The sequence below is a fragment of the Rhinoderma darwinii genome, chromosome 1 (genome assembly GCF_050947455.1).
Source record: "Rhinoderma darwinii isolate aRhiDar2 chromosome 1, aRhiDar2.hap1, whole genome shotgun sequence".
In the NCBI taxonomy this organism is placed as follows: Eukaryota; Metazoa; Chordata; class Amphibia; order Anura; family Rhinodermatidae; genus Rhinoderma; species Rhinoderma darwinii.
In genome coordinates this window covers 378,746,818-378,752,817 of record NC_134687.1, presented here as the reverse complement: position 1 = coordinate 378,752,817, position 6,000 = coordinate 378,746,818, and the positions used below count along the sequence as shown (strand labels likewise).

At 49.5% G+C, this 6,000-nt stretch overlaps 1 protein-coding gene across 2 annotated transcripts in view; it reads left to right on the top strand.

Annotated features, from left to right (window-relative positions):
• Nucleotides 1-4,362: 4,362 nt before the first annotated feature.
• NMRK1 (nicotinamide riboside kinase 1) overlaps nucleotides 4,363-6,000 on the top strand; it is a 51,338-nt gene continuing 49,700 nt past the window's right edge. The window contains exon 1 of one of the 2 annotated variants that reach the window (XM_075852184.1): nucleotides 4,363-4,463. The gene's annotated coding sequence lies outside the window, so the exon portion shown is untranslated. The remainder of the gene's footprint in view (nucleotides 4,464-6,000) is intronic. The other variant, XM_075852193.1, reaches the window with a different exon arrangement.

Sequence of the window (6,000 nt, the reverse complement as noted above, 5' to 3'; positions counted from 1 at the left end):
TTGCGCTGCGTAAAAGGGACCGCGTGAGGTGGCGGCGGAATAATAAAACCCGAACCAAAACCCGAACTAATTAGCAATGCACCTTCCCTGTCGGGGTATCTACTTAGATAGGGGGCCATCTTTTGGACCATCACTGGCGTCACCCCCATGACCAGAGGAACCACTTGCTCCCCCTTGTCGGCGCCCTTTTTTAAAGCATTTTGCCGCCCCGTGGGACTGACCGCTACAATGGGACCAGACATGCTTAAACTTACAGGTGGCTCCGAATTTACATTGGCCTTCATTGAATTGCCAACATGTTCCAAGCTTGGAGCCCGACTCCTGCCCTGCCTGAGCAGAGGTTCCCGCCCCGCTCCCGGGAAAGGACTGACCTTGCTTGTACAACGCAGTTACCTTCAACCACAAGGCTATGTCCTTGTGGTCCCACCGAATGTTTGGCAGCACTGCTTTTCGCTGACTAAATTGATCGTCGTACCGGAGCCACGCCTGACCCCCATAAACCCTATGAGCCTCCCCCACCGCGTCTAAGTAACAAAACAGAGCCGAGCAATTGTCCGGCGCCTTCTCCCCAATAACACTCGCCAATATCGCGAAAGCCTGCAACCAATTGACGAACGTTTTTGGGATTAACCGATACCGTCTCTTCTCCTTCTCATCCTTCTTAGTTTCGTCGCGCTTAACCTTATCCAAATTAAACTTTTCCAAAGGCAGAAGGGAAAAAATGTCAAAGTACTCGTCTTTCCAAATACGCTCTCTAACCTCCTGTTTCAAATGGGCCCCCAACGGGCCCTCGTAACACACATGAACCTCACCCCGTGCACGATAATCTAAACGCACCCTGTCCACCTCCTTCGGCGACTCAGTCTGCACCGAGACCGCTACCGCATCCACTACCTCCCCATGTGATATAACTCCCGTACGCAGGATTGGGGCGCTAGTATGTTGACCCGTCCAAACCGCAACCGGGGACGCAACCGCCTGCCCGGGGGCCGGGCCCCCCCCCCCCGGGCCCCCCCCAACCGCCCCACTAACTCTTTCAAGCAACCCACTAAGTCCGCCAGATTATCCCTATCCCCACGCGCTTGCGACGCAGGAACCACATAACACCCTGACGCAACTACATCCGCCCCAACACCCGACATTAATAACGCAGTAAAAGGTAAAGTAGGAGTCAACTCACCAGGCTGCCCAGGGGCTGTGTACCCGTCAGCCGGACCCGCATGTCCACGTGCAGAGGCCCGCCGCTCACCATCATCCAATGCTCCGGTCCCGCTGTGGCATTGTCCGCATTGGCAATGTGTGCACGGGGAATTCCAGCTCCTGGAAGGGACTTGAGGAAGGGACATCGCATCATCCTGGCGGCACTCGACTCGTCTCTGCTGTCCTGAAGCACCGGCCCCGTGGTGCCCGTTGTCTGGCATGCACACCACTGACCGCAGACGTCGATCACCGACACCCTCGCCGACTGTCATCTCCTCGTCTGATCCAGCCAGTCCTCTGGTTGGCACCTCGCCATGCAGGGCCGCCGATAAACTTCCGCCCCGTCTGGACGAAGGAGGAGGGGTGGCCGGAAGTGAAGGCCTCCAACTTGTGGACGTCGCCGCCGGGCGCCGCCGCGTTCTGGGTTTCCTCCCAGGACCGGCCCACGGAGCAGCAGACGTCTGCACCGCCGCCCGGCCTGAAGGGTCCACAGAGGGGCTCCTCCTGCAGCGCCGTGCCCGCGGGATCACCTGCGGACTCAGTCGAGCCGGAGGTCGCGAGCGCCTCGTGGTGCGCTTCGCACCGGAAGTGCCGGCTGCATCCGGCGTCGTCGGGGAGACAGGCTCTCCTCGCCCGCTCCCTGTCCCCCGCGAGCGACACGCTCTCACCTCCGGCCTGCTCCCTGAGCCTCCGATGAGTCCCGGACATCAGCTGACGCCGGACCCGCGATCAGCGCCGCAATCTCCCGCTGCAGCCAACCCGGCTCCCTGGAAGCAGCAGCGGTCAGCAGCTGCTGCAGCAGCTCAGCATCAGACGCCATAGAAGCAGAGGAGGGGAAGGACATGTTCCTGCTTCAGCGTCCTGGCGAAGAGAGGGAGAGAAAGCACAGGGAAAGGTACATCCCCTTACTTCCCCCCACCCCTTTCCTTACTAGCCCTCCTACTAGCTTATCCCAAATCCCATAGGCCAAACCAACTCGTTACCCCTCCCATCTATTTCAGTCATGGAGGCCTCCCCTTATTCTGTTTTTGTCTGCAGTACGGCCTCTTCATTATACGGTCCAGGTTTGCGGTCCGGGCTCGTTGAAATCAATGTGTGCACGGTCCGTGATTTGCAGGTGGCCCGCGGGGGACATGTGCAGCCGTCCGGGCCGCAATCACGGGCCATGCACACGGCTACGGTCGTGTTCATGAGGCCTAATACTTTACTGAAATACTAATTCCAGTCGTAGGTGTTAACCCCTTCCCGCTTTTTGACGTATAACGTAAACAATAGCGTTGTCGACTACGCTATTGTTTTCGTGAAAAAAACAAAAACTTTATGGAACGGAAACCAAGTGAAACGAAAGCATTACCATTGAAATCAAAGGTAATGCAAATGGGAGCTATACTTTCCGTTCATCTGTTCCTCTGACGGAATAGATGAACGGAAACCCCAAACGGAACCCGAACGCTGATGTGAACAGGCCCTTATTTCTTAAATAGCATTTCACTAATTTAATCTGTAGGGCTTATTTAGACGAACGTGTAATACATCTGTGCAGCGCGTTTGACTTTCACGTGCCTCGCACGGACCTATGTTAGTCTATGGGGCCGTGCAGACAGTCCGTGATTTTCACGCAGCGTGTGTCTGCTGCGTAAAACTCACGACATGTCCTATATTTGTGCGTTGTTCTTGCATCACGCACCCATTGAAGTCAATGGGTGCGTGAAAATCACGCGCACCACACGGAAGCACTTCCGTGGGACGAGCGGGATTCGCGCAACAGCAGTAAAAATTATGAATGAAAACAGAAAAGCACCAGGTGCAAACATACAAACAGAGTGTCATAATGATGGCAGCTGCGCGAAAATCATGCAGCCGCGCATCATATGGTGATGACACACGGAGCTGTTAAAGAGGCTCTGTCACCAGATTTTGCAACCCCTATCTGCTATTGCAGCAGATAGGCGCTGCAATGTAGATTACAGTAACGTTTTTATTTTTAAAAAACGAGCATTTTTGGCCAAGTTATGACCATTTTTGTAGTTATGCAAATGAGGCTTGCAAAAGTCCAAGTGGGTGTGTTTAAAAGTAAAAGTCCAAGTGGGCGTGTATTATGTGCGTACATCGGGGCGTTTTTAATACTTTTACTAGCTGGGCGCTCTGAAGAGAAGTAACATCCTCTTCTCTTCAGAACGCCCAGCTTCTGACAGTGCAGATCTGTGACGTCACTCACAGGTCCTGCATCGTGACGGCCACATCGGCACCAGAGGCTACAGTTGATTCTGCAGCAGCATCAGCGTTTGCAGGTAAGTCGATCTTACCTGCAAACGCTGATGCTGCTGCAGAATCAACTGTAGCCTCTGGTGCCGATGTGGCCGTCACGATGCAGGACCTGTGAGTGACGTCACAGATCTGCACTGTCAGAAGCTGGGCGTTCTGAAGAGAAGAGGATGTTACTTCTCTTCAGAGCGCCCAGCTAGTAAAAGTATTAAAAACGGCCCGATGTACGCACATAATACACGCCCACTTGGACTTTTACTTTTAAACACACCCACTTGGACTTTTGCAAGCCCCATTTGCATAACTACAAAAATGGTCATAACTTGGCCAAAAATGCTCGTTTTTTAAAAATAAAAACGTTACTGTAATCTACATTGCAGCGCCTATCTGCTGCAATAGCAGATAGGGGTTGCAAAATCTGGTGACAGAGCCTCTTTAAGTACCTTTTGCGCTCGCAAAACGGCGCGTTTTTTGTGCACGCAAAACGCACACGCTCGTGTAAATCCGGCCTTAGTCTGATCACAGTAGATCGCAGTGCATAATTTCTCGCCTCTAGTGTTGGAGTCTTGTCATTATAGAAAACAGGCAGTGTTTTATTACCTTTACTTCCCCAAACAATGGAAGGGGCCGGGAATTCCCTTTAGCTCTGCATGTTATCATTATTAGAAATCTAAACCTAAAAAGACAGTGCTGACGATTATTATAATATTATGTTATGAATTGCTATTCGATTAGTTGTCTGATATAATGTTTCTTTTTTTTTCAGAGAAGGTGGAATGTCGCATTCATTTTACTCTATATACTTCTGTGAACGAAATGAAAACTCTGTGGAATGCTAGCTTCCTTTTTTTTATTATTCACAGGTTTATCTTTTCTTTTGTGTAGTGGAATCTCCACCCATCAGTTTTTATAGAACCACATGATCTGTAACTTCATGTGTGCTTGTCCTGTCCATTTCTACTCAGCTGACATAGAAGACAGGCAAGACCGTACACAAGGTAAACAGCGGGGAGCATTTACAACGTCTTTCTCTATAGCATGCTGTGCAGACGTATCAATTCCATGTAGCAATATATGTTAAAAGCGTATATATATTACACAAAACAATACGTATCTATAGTTTATCTTAGTAAGATTATGCAGTATTTATCCAGATCATTATTTCTCATTGTAGTTGTGTATTGGGATTTGCTGCTGTGCAAAGGCATTACAGCTCATTGTGCATAAATGATAGAAAATCAGTGTGACCTCTGTCTCCTCAGCTCATGTATTCACTGTGGGAGCCTCTCTGTGCAGATCCTACTCGGGTATATTCACACACGGCAGATTTGTGGCAGAAATCTCTACGACTGTCCCGTTCATCTTGCAGAAATCTGTGCACGTACTGCAGAAACAACTCCATTCGTGTGCATGGGAAAGTTTTTCAGAAATATGTGTGTGTGTGTGTGTATATATATATATATATATATATATATATATATATATATATATATAATGACAGCAATCTCCAGCATGGTTGTAGTTTTGCAACAGCTGGTGAGACAGAGGTTGGAGACAACTGATCTATATAAAAAATGTAGTAACTTTATAAGTAAGGGCTCATTCAGATGAGCGTAATCCTCGTCCGTGTGCTGTTGGTAGAAATAACTGAGTCGTTCATTTCAATGGGGCTATTCAGACATGCGTGAGTTTTCACGCAGCGATTGTCCATTGCGTGAAACTCGCTGCATATCTATATTGCTGCATTTTTGCGCACCTTGTCGGCCCAGTGAAGTGCATGGGTGCGTGAAAAACACTGACCGCACATGGGCGACATTCGTGTGATATCCGTGTTTCACACATCCATTACAAAGAAATGCCGAGAAATTAACTTAGAAAAAATGTGCTTTCACGGATGTGAAAAACGTATGCCACATGCAAAGCACAATGATGCCATACGCAACGCACACTGATGGCACGCTGACATGAAATGCAAGAAATACGCTGCGTTTTTTACGCACGTAAATCGGACGTGCTCGTGTAAATGTAGCCTTAAGATGAGTATATTTCCCAGAATAAATTTGCGCGAATCACAAGTGCCCCGTTTGACCTGTCTGACTCTCTGATGTCTTCTAGAACTGGATCCAAGTTTGATACAGTCCTGGAAGACATCAGATTGTCAAACAGGGCAATCGGGGGACCTGCAATTCCACTTCTAAAATAAAAAAAATAACATACTCACCCTCCCCTAGTCTTTCGACGCAATGTGTCCATGCTGGCCCCCTGAGATGGTGCTGTTTTGTCCCATCTGACCACTGCAGCCAATCATGTCCTCTCAGAAAGGCCGGCAGGTTAGATGACGTCGTTTTGTCCCATGTGATTGCTGCCGCAGTCACATGGGACAAAACACTATCATCTCAGGAGGCCAGCATGGACGCATCGCTAGACCAGGGGAGGGTGAGTATGTTATTTCTTTAATCTCCTCTGCTCCTCTTTTTTTCTCAAGTCTGAAAAATGGTGGGCTGCGCTTATCGGTGGCTGCCATTTTGAAAATGT